Source organism: Silene latifolia, chromosome X, assembly GCF_048544455.1.
Source record: "Silene latifolia isolate original U9 population chromosome X, ASM4854445v1, whole genome shotgun sequence".
In the NCBI taxonomy this organism is placed as follows: Eukaryota; Viridiplantae; Streptophyta; class Magnoliopsida; order Caryophyllales; family Caryophyllaceae; genus Silene; species Silene latifolia.
The window spans coordinates 71,506,040-71,525,886 of NC_133537.1; positions in this window are offsets into that span (position 1 = coordinate 71,506,040).

The window sequence follows — 19,847 nt, forward strand, 5'->3', positions numbered from 1 at the left end:
AGCATCAAAGAATGTGGCAGAGATCAAGAGTTTCTTGGGTTTGGCAGGGTACTACAGACGGTTCGTGAAAGAGTTTTCCAAGATAGCCAGACCTATGACAGCTTTGATGAGGAAAGAGAACATGTTTCATTGGGATGAAAGTTGTGAGACGACGTTCCAGACATTAAAGGAGCGTTTGACCATAGCTGCAATCTTAGCTTTACCTGAAGGGAGTGAGAATTGTGAGGTGTATACAGATGCTTCAAAGAACGGGTTGGGTTGTGTGTTGATGCAGGATGAGAAGGTGATTGCCTATGCTTCTAGGCAGCTGAAGCCTTATGAGGACAACTATCCGACACATAATTTGGAGTTGGGTGGAGTTGTGTTTGCTCTCAAGATTTGGAGGCACTATCTGTATGGGGCGACCTTCAAGGTGTTTTCAGATCACAAGAGTCTCAAGTACATCTTCATTCAAAAGGAGTTGAACATGAGAAAGAGGAGGTGGATAAAGCTAATTGGGGATTATGACATGGATATTATATACCATGAAGGGAAAGCTAATGTGGTTGCAGATGCTTTGAGTAGGAAGAGTGTGCATTCTCTATGCGCAGCTATGTCCTTGATGAGGTTGAGAGATGAGGTGTGGAAGATGGGGATACATATGATCCAGAAAGGGGATGCTAGAGGGGATTTGACAGTGGAGCCAGACCTTTATGATGACATTCGTAGGAAACAGGCTTTGGATCCCAATATTGAGGAGTGGAGAGCTGGAGTAGAGAAAGGGACAGTGTCTAGATTCTCTATTCATACAGATGGTAGTGTGAGATTCGATGGGAGATGGTGTGTTCCTAGTGATGAGGAGTTAAAAAATATAATCATGACAAAGGCTCATTGCACACCATATTCGGTACATCCAGGTGGTGACAAGCTATATGAGGATTTGAAGCAGACTTTCTGGTGGCCTGGGATGAAGAAAGAAACAGCAGAGTTTGTGGCTCATTGTTTGACATGTCAGAGAGTTAAAGGGGAGCAGCGACGACCACAAGGTAAGATTCAGTCAGTAGGGTAATAACATGAAATGGGTTATAGTTGACCGACTGATTAAGCCAGCTCACTTTGTGCCGATGAAAGATAATTGGACCAAGATACAGTTAGCTTTGGCTTATAGGAAGCACGTGGTTCGGTTGCATGGGGTGCCTAAAGATATAGTATCCGATAGAGATGCGAGGTTCATATCACGTTTTTGGAAAGAGTTGCAGAAAATAATGGGAACTACTTTGAAGATGAGTACTGCATTTCACCCTGCGACAGATGGCCAGACAGAGAGGACCATCAAGACTTTATAGGACATGTTGCAAGCTTGTGTTATAGATTTTGGTGGTAGCTGGGAGCAGAGGTTAGATTTGATTGAGTTTTCGTATAACAACAGCTATCACACGAGTATAGGTATGACATCATTTGAGGCATTGTATGTCAGGAGGTGTAGGACTCCGATTTGCTGGGATGATAGTGCTGAGGCAGTTATTTTGGGACCACATATGGTACATGAGATGGTTGAACAGGTTAAGCTGATTAGGTAAAGGATGAAAGCAGCCCAGGATCGACAAAAGAGTTATGCGGACCTACATCGTTGTGACATAGAGTTTCAGGTTGGGGACAAGGTTCTTTTGAAAGTGTCTCCTATGCGTGGAGTCATGAGTTTTGGTAAGAGAGGGAAGCTAAGCCAGAAGTTTATCGGACCTTATGAGATTTTGGATCGTGTGAGTGAGGTTGCTTATCGGTTGGCTTTACCAGCTGCTTTGGATAGAGTGCATAATGTGTTTCATGTATCTCATCTGCGGAAGTATGTTAGTGATCCATCACATGTGTTAGAGGTAGAGAACATCGAGCTGGATAAGCCCTTGTCTTATCTTGAGATGCCCAAACAGATTCTTGATCACAAGGTTAGGAAAACCAGACACGGTGAGACAGTGTTGCCTAAGATTCTTTGGTCTAACCATGAGGTTGAAGAGGCCACTTCGGAGGCGGAAGAGGCGATGAGGGAGCGGTATCCGTCCCTTTTTGATCAGGTATGTGTGGTTACGGGGACGTAACCTTGTTTCTTTTAGGGGGGTAAGAGATGGTCGCATACAGTTTTTGCATGTTTTATGTTGGTTTTAGTACAATTAGTAGTTGTTTTGAGTTCGGTTGAGTTTTGTTTTGGGAGTTTTGTTTTGAGTTTTGATGATGTTGTTGTGTCGGAGTGATGTTAGTGTGTTTTGTTTTGGTTGTGGTTTGAACTTCGGGGACGAAGTTCTTTTTAAGGAGGGAAGACTGTAATACTACGGTTTTATGTGTCTTAGGGTACTCTATCGAGTGGGACTTACTCTGTCGAGTAAGTAGCTTTTTACGCAAAATAGTAGTCTGCCTGTAGAGTACTCGATCGAGTAAGCTTGGCACTCGATCGAGTAAGGTTCACTCGATTGAGTAAGTGACTTACTCGATCGAGTAAGTGAGTTTACGGGCCGAGTTTTGACGGGTTTTGTTAATGATGCGAGATTAATATATAATGATACCTTCACTTTTCTTAAACCTTTTTAACTATTCTAAAAATCTAATTGAGAAGAAAGGAGTTACGTAAGTTCATCTCATCGCATCATTAGCAAATCCCCAAGGCTACGTTCGTTGGATAATCTTGTTCTTTACGTCGTTGTGATCCTTGTGTCGAGGGTAAGCTTTTCATATAAATTCTATAATGTTTTGTTAAAGTTGGTTAAACCCTAATTGGGTGATTTGGGGGTTTTGGGTGATTTATGTGAATATGGTTGTGATTGTATGTATGTATGATAGGAGGAGGATTCGTTGAGGAGAGATTCTGACTTAGCTGCTTGATCGTCTGTGGTGTTTGCTTTCCAGGTAGGGTTTCCCTACTTAGTATTGGCTACATAAGTTGTTGGTAATTGTTGTTGTAACTGTTGAGTAACTGTACTGTTGGATTGGTTATGGTGTTGCTGATAGTATACTGTAGATTGGTTGTGTAATTGTCTGTGATCTTCGGGGCGCGTCCCTGGCTGAGTGGAGTCACTTGCGGGAGTGGCGTCACGCCCTTGATTCGCCCTCCGTGGAACCCGTCACAGAGGGGATGTGCACATTAAGGAACTTGGGTTTATCGCTCGATGGAGATGAGCGGGGATTTGGTGGGTACCGCTGCGGTCCCCCACTGGCGGCGTGGAGTACTTGTTGCGATGGGTACTCTGGCAGGATTACACACTTTAGTGTGTAGTCAGTTGTGTGGAATTTGGAGATGGAGACTGGGGATTTGTGTAAACTGCTTGAGTTGTTTGTGTTGTTGTTTCGTTGTGGCATTTGTTTTAATGTAATCAGTACTGACCCCATTTAAATGTTTTAAAAACTGTGGTGATCCATTCGGGGGTGGCAGGTATGAGACGATGTGTACGGGATAGCTGGGATGAGTCACCACGTTGCAGTTTAGAAGTCTTCTGCTGTGTCAGACACTTTTATAGTTTTGAAAGTAGACAGTTTTGAGAACTTTGTATTTTGTTTAAACAGGTTTGGAGTTGGCATGTAATCACTTTAAACTTTATTACTATTTAAGTATGTTTCCTTATTGTCTTTTGGTTATCATTGCCTCGGGAAACCAAGATGGTGACGTTCTTATACCTTAAGTGGTCCTGGTAAGGCACTTAGAGTATGGGGGTGTCACAAGTTCTCAGAAAGTCCTGCCTCTGTCCCAGCAGTTTCTACCAACGTTTGCTACCTGCAAGCCCGTTTTCCCCGGCGGTTCTCAGAAAGTTCTGCCTCTGTCCCAGAGATTTCTTCCAACGTCCTGCTAACCTTCATATGTTCTCCCTTCAGATAACCCTTTAGATAACCTTAAGATAACCTTTTAGATAGTTAAGTCCTTCATATGTTAATCCTTCAGAGTCATACCTTCAAGATAACCTTTATATGTTAATCCTTCAGAGTCATCCCTTCAAGATAACCTTCATATGTTCTTCCTTCAGATAATCCTTTCAGATAACCTTCGGATAACCTCTTCAGTAATTTTAAAAAGTTCTTTTTAGTTACTTCCTCATGAGATAACCTCCAGAGTTAGCCTTCAGAAGTGTTAAGAAGTTTCTTTAGAAGCCCTGTAACCCCTAATGCCTTCAGACACCAAGTTATCTTCAGACAAATAAAGAGTTTTGCCGAAGCGCCTTCAGTCCCGTTTCACCCAGGGGCGTCTCAGGTATGATTTCTTCTTATGGCTGGCGAACTTTCCTTATGTAGTCTAATGGACTTTAAACGACCCTCCCCGGAAGTCGACAGACACTAAAACTTTCCCGACGACAGGTCCTTGCCTCAGTCCCCTTGAGCCGCCTTGCGTCGCCATAGTCTTCAGGTTGTAATATTTGATTGACCTGAGAGATATACTTTGACTTTTGCCCTGTCCAAGCCTTAGTCAAAGTGGGGGCTCTGTAGACACCTCGTTTTTGCACCTCCCACCAAACACCTAGTGATGATTAGGCCGCATGTTTAGCATATGTCGCGATCATATGACGTTTCATAAATCGGTTAATAAAAGGTAACCCGTTCAATTGTGTCTACCTCTTGGTTGTCATCTAGGTGTCATTACGGTCGTTTTGACAGTAATTAGAGTACATTTGGAGTCCGGGTCAAAAACAGTTTCCATTTTCTAAAACCGTCAATCCCGAGTAAAAAAGCAACGTGCTTGTGTACTTAAGGTTAGGATGTCATAAAATGTTAGGAATATATCTCATTTTGAGTTCCATGTCAATTCTTTAGGCTAAACTTAAGTTTACATTGCAAAATGTGCATTTCATTTAACAAAAATGACAACCCGATCTTTAGGCCCATTTTATGAGGTGATAATGACTTTTTTGGGTCTGATCTATTTCACAGAAAGTTCTATATCTTTCTTTTAGCTTTCCAACGCCCTTAAAATCATCTTAATCCGAGTCTTGTAGATAAAGTTATGCCTAATCTACGACAGACTGTCAACGCGCTTTGGCAGCGCAGGAAACCGCCCTAGAGAGGACACACTATTTTATGCACCTCTTCCCCTGAGGGTTTCTCAGCAGAAAATCAAAGTCGGCGTGTTTCTTTCCTATTCCTTTCCAAATTCTACTCTTTCTATGATTCTTCCTCGTGATTAGTATAAATAGAGGCCTTCGCCTCACATATTTTTAACGCGAGTGTCCGTCCTTCTCTTTTCCCTTTGCATTCTAAAACCACGCTCTTGCTTTTCGATGCCTACGTCCTTGCTCTACGCGACCACACAGGCCCAGATCATTCTGGGTACCAGTCACGTTGCATAGACCGACCAATTTGACCACTACACAATAATTAAATCAATGTTTTAAATTCTTTTTTCAAGGGCACTTTCATATTTACGAAGATCGAATCGAGTTACCACTAAAAACCGATTTAGATAAATCTCGCGACGCTAACATGTAAGTCTGAGGGTGTAAAATCTCATTTTAATCTTGTTTTATTTATGTATCATAATTTTTGTAAGAATTTATGTTATAAACATGCTTAAAACCGTCTTTAAAATCATCTTTTCAAACCTGTTTTTCAAAACAATAGAGAAACGACGTGGGGAAGAATCGCACTGACTGATGCGCCTTCTGGAAAGGTCGCAGCATCTGCTGTGCTTTTTCCAGAGGATGCCTTCAGTTGCTTCACTTCTTCTTCTTCCTCGGGTTTTTGTTCCTTTTATCTTTTATTTTTCTTTCTTCGTTTTTCCCTTATTTCATCTAATAATTTTCAAATTAGCTTTTATAAATCTTTTTCAACCTTTCTCGGGTGAAATCCCTTATAGCTAATATTTGCGGGTTTTCGTCATCTAATTCAAACCCGGATTTTAAAGGTTCGTTTCTTCCATATCGAGTCTTTAGAATTCGTCTTTTGTACATAAACATGCTAAAGAACTTCTATTCGAGTCGTACATCAATAATCCATGTAAATTAACCAACGAACATTAACAAACCACGGGTTTGACTTTTGACAAATTAATCCAACTCGAGATGTAACACCCTCCTTCTTAACCCGTGTAAAAATCTCAGCTACAACACCCACTCGGTCGAGTGAAATTCCACTCGGTCGAGTAGCCGAGTTCACTCGATCGAGTGCTTCATTTTCCAGAATGTTTCCAGTTTCTAGAAAATGTTCCACTCGGTCGAGTGCCAAGGTCAACTCGGTCGAGTGCACTGTACTCGGCCGAGTGTGGACTCGTACTCGGTAGAGTGATTGCTTACAACTTGAAATTTAGAGTCGAATTAGAACAATGAAGTTCCTGCAACACAAAGAAAAGTTTCGGGAGTCCACCGGCTACCGGTGACTTACCCGAGTTAGTCCATACGTCACCCTACTTACCGTCTTTCGTACACTACCGTAGCATTAGTAGCTACTCTACCAACATCCATTACTAATCATACATGATCGATAACACTAATAGGCATTCAGAGTGAAACCATTATCCGTATACCAACACATGTTAGCCATTCTCAAGCATGCTATTCACATCAATCCAAGCATTCAACTTCTATACACATTCACACATCATTGGAAATAATTATGCCATGTAGGAAACTTAACGCTATCACATAATCATGCAACCATACAACTATCCACATAGGGTTCACCCACACTCTTAACCACCCAGATAGTGACCAACATGGACAATAAGCACTAGTTTTGATTTGAGGGCGCCTACTCATCCAAAACCGACCTCCTATTGTATTCATGTTGGGTTCATTTTATTTGACACTCCTAGATTCATTTTGGTTCATTGGTTTAGGTTCCAATATCGTCGCTCTGATACCACTTTGTAACACCCCCTTCTTACCCAGCCAAGGTAATTGGGAGATATTACCTTCTCGATTTTCCGAGGCGGTGAATCAGAGATACAATAAAGAAACACAGGCCACCCTAAAATAGACAGGTGACAATTACACAGACACACAATCGTCAGTTTCAATAAGCAAATAAGGTGCGACACGACTCAAATTTGTGAATATGCAACATGACTACCAATGTGAATGAGGCGCTATCAAACAACCACCACCACGGTACGGGGACATGCCCTGACATACCGACAACCACGCTGGTACCGGGACACACCCAGACATACCAACAACAACAAAAAGGTATCGGGACACGCCCAGACATACCGACAACCACACTGGTACCGGGACACGCCCAGACATACCAACAACCATAAACAGGTACCGAGACACGCACAGACATACCGGGTCCGGAAGCCAACCGGATCCCCTACCAGATGTTGTGTCTCAACCACACCAGTCCCTCCGTAACTCAAGCCATTAATGTGCATATCCCTCTTGGAGTGGGAAGCTTCAAGAGGCGACTTAAGCGTAAGACTGTCTCCCAACCGTCGTACGTCTCCAAAACAACAATAACAACAACATAAAAAACATCAACAAATCCTCCAACATATATGATAATAACCAATACATGAACCACACTCAACATATCATAATTATCCTCTTAATGATGTGATTACCACTAAATATATTATAATACAAATGCCCTAATTATGTAAGACTAACTACAACATCAACATAAACAACATTACATTATTGAAACCAAGTAGGATTAACCTACCTTTTAACATTCTTTATGAGCTACTAAAATCCCCTACGATTCCGTCTCGCAAGACCATCATAATCCTATATAAATCATGTAATACCATCGCAAATACATCCTATGCTATTATATAATACAAACCCCCTTATTATACTCACTAATGACCCATAATACACACACTAACTACTAATTAATTACCCAAATTAATTTCCCCCAAAAGTTAGGGTTTACTACAAAATAAGAAAGGATAGATCTTGACTTACAATGGTGGAAGGATAAGAATAAGGTGAACAATCCCCTAGAACAAGCTTAAATCCATAGAAGACGGTGTTTGTGAGGGTTTTAGAGACAAGGGAGAGCATTTGGAGTGAGGAGGAAGAAGATAGAATGAATGGGGATAAGGGGATAAGATTTCTTATCCCGTGTTCTGATTCAGTGCCACTCGACTGAGTGACGAGTTCACTCGGTCGAGTGTCACTCACTCGGTCGAGTGTTGGTCCACTCGGTCGAGTGAACCTCACTCGGTCAAGTGCCGGTCCACTCGGTCGAGTGAACCTCACTCGGTGTAAAATAGTCATATCTCACCCGTTTCTTGGTCATTTTAGGCATGTGACCTGCTGTTGGAATCATAAGAGAACAAGCTATCACCTCCAATTGGAATCACATCAATATCATGTGCAGATCTCAAGTTATGACAGTTGAAAGATGACCCTTCTACAAACGGGCATTATCACAACTCCACTAAGGCTCTGTTCTTTCTGGCTTATTTTCAGCTCATTTAAGCTCAGCTCAGCTCTATTCGATTCGATTCGGTCACTCAACTCATAACTCCATTCGATTCAGCTCATTTCACTTATTCGATTCATTTCGGCTCACTTGATTCGGCTCCACTAAATCCAGCCAATTTCAATTTTGCGAATCTTAAACTTAATAGTTTTTATTAATATTATTAATATAATTAATATTATATATTTATTATTAATATTATTAATATTATTATTATTATTATTATTATTATTATTATTATTATTATTATTATTATTATTATTATTATTATTATTATTATTATTATTATTATTATTATTATTATTATTATTATTATTATTGTTATTGTTATTATAATAATAATTATTATTATAATTTATTATTATTACTATTATTATTATTGTTATTATTATTATTGTTGTTATTAGTATTATTGTTGTTGTTATTATTATTATTATTATTATTATTATTATTATTATTATTATTAATATTACTATTATTATTATTATTACTATTATTATTATTATTATTATTATTATTATTATTATTATTATTATTATTATTATTATTATTATTATTATTATTATTATTATTATTATTATTATTATTATTATTATTATTATTATTATTATTATCATCATCATCATCATCATCATCATTAATTTATTATTAATTAATCATCCTCATTATTGTTATTATTATGAATATTATGGTTATTAAAATCAATAATATTCATATTATAATTAATACTATTACTATTATTATTATTAATAATATGAATATGAATATTAATTAATAATAATATTGTTAATAACATTGTTAATGTTAATATTACTATTATTAATACATTTTTCATATACGAACTTTACTCTTTCACATACATTTTTTCATAACATTCTATTTTGTACCCTTTTCACCTAAAACTGAACCAAGTGAACTCTTAAATCAATATTTTTCCCTAAAACTGAATTTAATTGCTCAAATGACTTCAAACTTACAAGATGGATTCTAATTTATCAAATATAAATTAATTTACTTGTTATCAGTTATTAATATTATTTGTTGAGTTTTAATTAATCAACCAAATTTGATTTATTTGTTAAAGTTGAAATTAGGGTCTGTCAATTTTTATTTATCTAATTAATTAAATTAAGATTGTTAGTGCTTCGTGATGACTACCTAATCAGTCAAATTAGGATGATAAACGGCTAGACTTTGGACATCAATCTAGCAAATCGGTGCTCAATCATTTCACCTAATTAGATTGATGGTGAAACGTGGTTCATGATGGCTACCTAGTTAATTATTAGGATTATTATTATTATTATTATTATTATTATTATTATTATTATTATTATTATTATTATTATTATTATTATTATTATTATTATTATTATTATAATTATTATAATTATTATTATTATTATTAATATTAATATTAATATTATTATTATTATTATTATTAATATTATTAATATTATTAATATTATTATTATTATTATTATTATTATTATTATTATTATTATTATTATTATTATTAAATTAATATTAATATTATTAATATTATTAATATTAATATTATTATTTCAGTTCAATTCAACTCAATCGGCTCGATTCGATTAGCTCGGCTCCATTCGGTTCGATTCGATTCGATTCAGCTCCATTCGGATTGATTCAACTCACTTGATTTAGCTCAGCTTCATTCGATTGATTCAGCTCAGTTGATTAAGTTGACTCCATTGATTCAACTAAGTTGATTCGGCTCTAAAAAGCCAGAAAGAACAGGGCCTAAGTCTAATATAGGTTATACTCGGTCCACTTGGTCTACTCGGTCGAGTGGACGCCTAAGAAACTACGAGGTATTACAATCTTCCCTCATTAAAAAGAACTTCGTCTCTGAAGTTCACACACGACTCTAACAAGGTACTACTAACTCTATACTCTATATCCCATCACAATCTCGGTCCTTACTCTCCTTTCACAAAGCTACGGTAACGCTGTCCCGAAAGACGCCCCATAAACTCGTAGCATCTACTCAACGGACAAGGTCAACCTCACAAGTGACTCTCACTACTGCACCACCCTTAGTACTACCTATCAAGTTCCATAGTACCACCGTTACTAATCCAATAATCCCAAATCGATTCCCACACTAATCTAACATCGATTCCCATCACTCTTTACTTAATTTCCAAATTATTACATCCACTCGCCCTAAAAGAGAACTTTGCCCCAAAGTTCGACTATCAAGCTCATAATGTGTTCTCATACGCTCATTACCAATTTCCACAAGTGACTATGTTCCAGGTTCAACACTCTCTCTTACTCATTGCAAATTCGTAATCAAATCTCATATCGTCTTATGCCATTGCTATAATCCCACTCTAGAAGCCTCCCAAACGTCAAAGTACAAGGTCAAACCCATAACTAACTCCAAACTCAAGTTGGTTATACGTATACGTATCTATCACGGGATATAACTCGATTATTATTACATATCTATGTCACGTCAAATCTCATGCCTTCACATGTACGCGATTCAAAACACCAGTACGCGGACTCTAGGAAACAATCAATTAATGCAAAATTTCTCGTTATGTGACTCAACAATGATCAACTTCCCATTTCCGGACATCATGCCACGCATATACCGCGTCAAATCCACCATATGATCACACATGTGTTTCCATATCCGTTCCCATTCATCATCAACACTTCCGCACATACGGAAGGCCACAATCACTATCATGCAATGACCACTATGCGACACATAATTTGCTTGTTTCATTTTACTTTTACACAACAAAACAAAACCAAGTCAATTAACACACATCAAACAAGATTAAGTATCACATCATTATTGTCATCCAATTACACATGCTAATTAACAACTTTATTTAAATTTCACTCAAAAGTCACATAATGCAAACAATTCACAAGGACTCGTCTATAAGAGGTCAACATGTTCATCTGACACAAACCAACCATTATAAATTGTGAAAATACGGGTATACACCCAATATTAGGTCGAGTATTGACAAAACAAGGGTTAAAGAAGACCACTCGGTCGAGTGTAGGAGGCCACTTGGCCGAGTAGGCGGCCACTCGGTCGAGTGTCACCTGGGCATGAGGTTTTCATTGTCAAACTCAATTCTAAGCTTTCCTATTTCATCACTCAATTAGGCATTACAACAAGGTTACGATGTACACCGTGGGTGTTCCACCTGACGATTGGGAGGCAACTTTACAAACAACAACTATACTACCGCTCATAGGCCAAAATTTCACCATACTACTATCACACTCCATGCATACACACTTAGCTTAAGCGGCCATACTACATAATACAAGAAATCAGGATACCTTAACGACACAATTGAGCCCACATGCTTTACATATCACACTCTCACTCTCATAACCGCGAAAACCAAGCCTGGTAATACTAAGTCTACCATCATATATCTCATTTATTAAAATTCAAACTCATCCCTCGTATGTAACGGCCGTCAACACGACCTCTTCACAAGGGTTCCCTTAAAACTTGTAACAATTCCTTATCGAACGTTGGATTACAAAACTTACAAAACCTCCAACCATCTCTCGTTCTAGTATTCCCTCTCATTTTTCGGTTTCATAAAGCTTTCTCACTATTTATTTGATTCATACCATTGCTCAAGTCAAATCTCACAACCTCCGAAACTTTTATCAACTTGCGTCCTCACTCTCTTTTTACTCTTGGTACCTCACTATTCTCTCATCATTATATAAATCTTAACTCAAACCTATGCTATCCCAAGATACTCAAATCATACTCAATAAGGTCACACTCATTTGTCCTTTAAATTCCGTTCCCTAACTATGAGTCCGAACAACCGCTAAATATCCAACCTTGGTCGCACTCCACTCACTATTTATAGGTTGTCTCTCATAATCAACTCACTCAACTCAAAACTTTCCATAGGCTAGTATACCTTCCTAGGTTTCCCAAATTCTTAAACTCGATGACTATATCCCATTTCACACATCTCGTCAAAGACGCATGCCTAAAGTTTAGGGTGAGAAAATTATTTTATTATGCTCACACACAAACTCTATGCTCAGAGATCCCCGTAATCACCGAAGGTACCATCGGCTCCTGGCGAGCTTCCCTTACTTGGTTGCTCCTCGCGTTGCTTGATAAATTCGGTACTCCCCGGAATTCATTTCCCATGCAACTTCCGGGTAGGGGTGATGAGAATTATAACAATCCGGAACGGATACGAAAGTGGTAGGAAATCAAATAAATTAGAATGGATAGAAAATTTTCCTGCACTTTAGATCAATGACCAACACTTTAAAATAAACCCTTGATACGAGCTTGTCATTGAGATGGAGTTTACTTAACCCGAAGAATGGAATTAAAGAAATTACGGTATGACTTCCTTTGTATTTTAATCAAATCGCAAATTGTCTTAATAGCACACTTGAAATATCATGAACTTTATAAAACGATGCAACTTTAAAACTCAACTCTAGCAACTTTACTAACTTTGTAAAATGCTCGTCCTTATTATGCAATTTTCCTCAAACTTGACTCAAATACGAATTGTTATATTAAAACATTAACATAAAGGTCATTTGTCTCAAATTTCTCGAAAACTCCAATACGGAATAATCCGTCATAGGATGGTACATGTCACTATAGGCCAAGTTCAAAGCATCACGAATCGACTAGGATAAAACCTAACTTGGAAAAGTCAAAATCCGGGTAGATATACCACCCATTTTTGAAAAGTTTAAGGCGGATAAATCTCTTATGTACGACTTCACAAAGCATTATAATTAAAGATTAGGATAATAAGGAGTAAATGAAGTACATCACGAGCGTAAAATCAAAGCTTATGTATACTTGTCACAATATTTTCGGGGAAATTTGTCAACCTTTAAGACGGAAAAATATAAATTTTGATGTAAAGCTCCCCCAAGTACCATTATTTTCGGTTTAAGGTAACCATGAGTAAATAAAACATGTAGTGAGCATAAAATTCAAAACTTTGACATGGTTAGTACCAAAATTTTGAGATATTGGTCAGGTTTTTAGGGTGAAAACACTTTTCACCATGGTATAACAATAACCATCAAATTCTTAGCTTAACAACATACTTAAACCATTTTTAATACATAAATTAAAATTTGTCCATGGTACATAGAGATTTCGAAAATTTTAGCAAGTTATAAGACGAAATTCGTTTCGTTTTAAGGAAATATACCACATTACTAACAAGGAGGGTAGTCTTATGAGGCAAATAAACTAAGTTTTACTCATGAAAATCAAAATTTGGGGATGACTTACCTATATTTCGAAAATTTAAGACGAAATTTTCACATACTAAACAAGACCCATCAATAACAACAAAGGTTAAGCTTTTGTTTTGCAATTAAACCCAAGAACAAGCACCAAAAATCAATTTATAAGCTCAAAACACCATTTTCGCGTTCTTCATTTTAGGTGGCAAAATTGACATAAAAATTTGATATTTAGCAACAACAATGGTGTAGGAAGCAATTTACTACTATGAGTTAAGCAAACATGTAAATAATTGACAAATCTTTAACAAATTAATGTAGATCTAAACAAATTAAGATGGAGAAAGCAAGTGGAAAGTTAGTCTACTTACATTGCTAATTAAGAAGAGATTTGAGACGAAAAATGGAGTAGAAAGCTTAACCCAAGTAGCAAATTACAAAAATGGAGTTTTGGAATTAATTTTGGAGGAATTTTGATGTTGAAGTTATGAGATGAAAAGAAGATAAGAAATGAGAGGAAAGGAATTAACCCGTGTAAAAATCTCAGCTACAGCACCCACTCGGTCGAGTGAAATTCCACTCGATCGGGTGGCCGAGTTCACTCGATTGAGTGCCCCATTTTCCATAATGTTTCCAGTTTCTGGAAACTGTTCCACTCGGTCGAGTGCCAAGGTCAACTCGGTCGAGTGCATTGTACTCGGCCGAGTGTGGACTCGTACTAGGTAGAGGGATTGCTTACAACTTGAAATTTTGAGTCGAATTAGAACAATAAAGTTCCTGCAACACAAGGAAAAGGTTCGGGAGTCCACCGGCTACCGGTGACTCACCCGAGTTTGTCCATACGTCATCCTACTTACCGTCTTTCGTACACTACCGTAGCATTAGTAGCTACTCTACCAACATCCATTACTAATTATACATGATCGATAACACTAAAAGGCATTCAATTACCACACATTGTAATTCAAAGAGTGAAACCATTATCCGTATAACAACACATGTTAGCCATTCTCAAGCATGCTATTCATATCAATCCAAGCATTCAACTTCTATACATATTCACACATCTTTGGAAACAATTATGCCATGTAAAAAACTTAACGCTATTACATAATCATGCAACCATATAACTATCTACATAACATTCACCCACACTCTTAACCACCCACGTAGTGACCAACCGGGACAATAGGCACTAGTTTTGATATGAGGGCGCCTACTCATCCAAAATCGACCTCCTATTGTGCTCATGTTGGGTTCATTTTATTTGACACTCCTAGATTCATTTTGGTTCATTGGTTTAGGTTCCAAAATCGTCGCTTTGATACAACTTTGTAACACCCCCTTCTTACTCGGCCAAGGTGATTGGGTGATGTTACCTTCCCGGTTTTCCGAGGCGGTGAATCAGAGATACAATAAAGAAATATTTATTATAAATGACAAGTTTAGTGATTACAAACCCTTAACTAATGAATAAAATACAACTCATGGCTACTATACTCAACTAACTGACTACACTCGTCTCGTGACACATCAAGCTCATCCCATCTCCCGCATACTATCCAAACAACCAGTACTTAACCTGCTCCCCATATGACCAAACTACATAATATGGATCAACACATGCCACCTCAAAAGAGACAGGTGACAATTACACAGACACACAAACGTCAGTTTCAATAAGCAAATAAAGAGCGACACGACTCAAGTATGTGTATATGCAACATGACTACTAATGTGAATGAGACGCTATCAAACAACCACCACCACGGTACCGGAACAGGCCCAAACATACCGACAACCACACTGGTACCGGGACACGCCCAGACATACCAACAACCACAAATAGGTACGGGACATGCCCAGACATACCGACAACCACACTAGTACCGGGACACGCCCAGACATACCGACAACCACAAATATGTACCGAGACACGCCCAGACATGCCGGGTCCGGAAGCCAACCGGATCCCCTGCCAGACGTCGCGTCTCAACCACACCAGTCCCTCCGTAACTCAAGCCATTAATGTGCACATCCCTCTTGGAGTGGGAAGCTCCAAGAGGTGACTTAAGCGTAAGACGGTCTCCCAACTGTCTTACGTCTCCAAAACAACAACAACAACAACAACATCAACAAATCCTCCAACATATATGATAATAACCAATACATGAACCACACTCAACATATCATAATCATCCTCTTAATGATGTGATTACCACTAAATATGTTATAATGCAAATGCCCTAATTATGTAAGACTAACTACAACATCAACATAAACAACATCACATTATTGAAACCGAGTAGGATTAACCTACCTTTTAGCATTCTTCATGAGCTACTCGAATCCCCTACGATTCCGTCTCGCAAGACCATCGTAATCCTATATAAATCATGTAATACCATCACAAATACATCCTATGCTATCATATAATACCAACCCCCTTATTATACTTACTAATTACCCATAATACACACACTAACTACTAATTAATTACCCAAATTAATTTCCCCCAAAAGTTAGGGTTTACTACAAAATAAGAAAGGATAGATCTTGACTTACAATGGTGGAAGGATGAGAATAAGGTGAACAATCCCGTAGAACTAGATTGAATCCATAGAAGAAGGTATTTGTGAGGGTTTTAGAGAGAAGGGAGAACATTTGGAGTAAGGAGGACGAAGATAGAATGAATGGGGATAAGGGGATAAGATTTCTTCTCCCATGTTCTGTTTCAGCGCCACTGGATCGAGTGACGCATCCACTCGGTCGAGTGTCACTCACTCGGGCAAGTGCCGGTCCACTCATCGAGTGCCGCTCCACTCGGTCGAGTGAACCTCACTCGGTCAAGTGCGACTCAATTCTCAGCAATGACCAGTTTTCGTAAAACAGTCATATCTCCCTCGTTTCTTGGTCATTTTTGGCGTGTGACCTACCGTTGGAATCGTAAGAGAACAAGCTATCACCCTCAATTGGAATCACATCAATATATTGTTTAGATTTCAAGTTATGACAGTTTTAAGACGATCCTTCTACAAACGGGCATTATCACAACTCCACTAAGTCTAATATAGGTTATACTCGGTCCACTTGATCTACTCGGTCAAGTGGACGCCTTAGAAAATACGAGGTATTACATGAGAAAAGTCGCAACAAGTGATGCGCCTCTTCCAGAGGACGCAATTGTTGCCGCGCCTGTTCTGGGATGGTTTATGTATCTGAACTCTTTCTCGTTTTGACGTAGCCTTTCTAATTAGTATTTTGATCAACTATTATTCTTATTATCACCATAATTCTACATATTTTCCATATAATTCATATTTTCCATATTTCTATTTTATTTTTATTTTCCTAATTTATTTTATTTCCTATTTTCTTTTAATTTCCTTATTTCAATCAATTTCCTATTTCCTTGTTTTTCAAATTTCCTTGTTTTTCCTATTTCCTTATTTTTTCCAATTTCCTTATTTTTCCAATTTCCTTATTTTTTCCAATTTCCTTATTTCTTACAATTTCCTATTTTCTTTTATCTTTTTTTATTTCTTTTCTAAAATCTTTTGGCATGTTTATGACCATAGATCGTTTGTCACTTGTAATTTATTTCATTATAATATTTCATATTTATCTTATATGATTTATTTCTCTGGTATATTCATATGTAATTAATCTAATTCCAACTTTGACTCAATTAATTGCTAAATTGTTTGTTCACCAACTTAGTCTAATCTCACATGTTAGGTTTAAAACATGTTTGTCGCATTGCATGCATAAAACTGACAACATATCAAGTATAGATAACTTCGCTGATCATTAGTAGAGGCCGTTATCGAGGTGAATGGGATTAGGTGTTCAAATAAATGAGCTTCCTAATACGTACCCTCACCCCTTACTCAAGATCTATGTGAACATCCGTGTTCGTTGGCATCACGAGAGTCATTCTATACATAGAATGTTAAAGGTAACGAATTTCTTGGTGTTCATGTCACTACTTTGTGTCTTGACATGACGCGAAGCATTCGAACGGTTCCAATTTTCCATAAAAATTGGTGGTGACTCCACAAATGCAGGCTTGTCAAACCTTTCACCGGTTTCAATGCCTTTCAAATTGGTAACGGCCCATGAAGTGCTTTGGCTCGCGCCGGAGTTCTGTGGGAGAAGTGTCGCCGACTCAAAACCAACGCGCGGGTGCACGCGGCGCGGGTTTCTGTATCCACAAAGCTTCTATTAAAGGATGCTCCATTTGTGTTTACTAATAATAGTCTTGAGTCTTTTAATCGGATTAAGAGGGCTTTGATCTCCGCACCTATCATCCAATCACTGGATTAGAACTTGCCATTTGAACTCGTGCGTGATGTAAGTGACTATGCGGTAGGGGCCGTGCTAGGACAAAGGAAAAACAAGGTGCTCTATGATATCTACTATGCTAGTAAAACCTTGGATGCGCCTCAAATCAATTATGCTACCACGGAGAAAGAGCTACTTATAATTGTCTATCCCTTAGACAAATTCCGCTTTTATTTGATTGGGTGCAAAGTCATTTTTCATACCGATCATGCCGCTTTGAAGCATCTCCTAGCCAAGCAAGAGGCCAAGCCAAGGCTTATAAGATGGATCTTGCTTTTGCAAGAATTTGATCTAGAGAATCGTGACAAGAAGGGGGCCGAAAATGTTGTTGCCGATCACTTATCTCGATTGAAGTATGATGATGGAGGTATTGATATACCTATTGATGATTCTTTCACCGATGACTCCTTAATGATGTTGGAGGATAACACACCATGGTATGCCGACATAACCAATTTCTACTTGGAAAGGAGTTGCCAGCCGACCTTTCATATCAACAAAAGAAGAAGTTCTTGCATGATGCCAAGTTCTTTCTTTAGGATGATCCTTATTTGTTCAAATGTTGCTCCGATGGGCTATTCCGGAGATGTGTTCTTGAAGGATGTCATTCTTCTCCTTATAGTCGTCATCATTGACCATCCAAGACCGTTTCAAAGGGTGTTATAATCCGGTTTCTATTGGCCTACTATGTTCCAAGATGCCAAGAATTATGTGATGGCATGTGATGCTTGCCAAAGAACGGGCTCAATCATAAGAAGGCACGAGATACCTTTAAATGGTATTCTAGAAGTGGAGGTGTTTGATGTGTGGGGTATCGATTACCAAAGTCCATTTCCTACATCTGAAGGTAATCGTTACATATTGGTCGTCGTTGATTATTCTCTAAATGGGTAGAGGCAATTGCTACTCCCACCAATGATGCTCGAGCCATTATTAATTTGTTCAAGAGGATCATTTTCCCAAGATTTGGCGTGCCTAGAGCGGCCATTAGTGATCGTGGTACTCACTTTGGTGAGAAACAACTTGATGCATTACTAGCAAAGTATGGGGTATCCCATAGAAGAGGCTTGGCTTATTATCCACAAACAAGTGGCCAAGTAGAGGGTTCAAATCCTGAGCTCAAGTCCATACTTGAGAAAGTTGTTGCCTAGTCAAGGAAAGACTACAACATGAAGCTAGATGACACCTTATGGGCCTACCATACCGCGTTTAAAACCCCTATTGGGATATCACCATATAGGTTAGTTTATGGAAAGGCTTGCCATCTACCAGTTGAGATGGAGCACAAGGCTTATTGGGCGGTCAAGGAACTCAATATGGATGCCAAGTTAAGTGGAGAAAAATGATTATTGTAACTCAATGAGCTTGATGAATTCCGCTTACAAGCCTATGAAAGTTCTCGTCTTTACAAGAAGAAGACAAAGAGGTGGTATGACAAGAAGATTCTCAAGAAAGAATTCAATATCGGTGATAAGGTATTATTATTCAATTCCCGTTTCATGCTATTTCCGGGAAAGCTATGATCTAGGTGGTCCGGTTCGTTTACCGTTACAAATGTCAACAAGTTTGGTTCCGTTGAAGTTATGACCACCAATGGAGAGAAATTCAAAGCTAATGGCCATCGTTGGAAGGTCTATCATGATAATGTGATAATTGGAGTTGCAAAGGAGGTCTCCGCGAGCCCTCTACCTATGGAAGCCTAACTCTCTCAAGCTTCTTACGTCGTGCGGGACGTAAAATCAGCGCTTCTCGGGAGGCAACCCGTGTTTTTGTTTGTTTTTTGTTTTTAATTTTTGAACAATTTACTGTTTTCGTAGAATTAGAGACAATTTCTAGATTATTTGGTATTTTGGAATGTGATT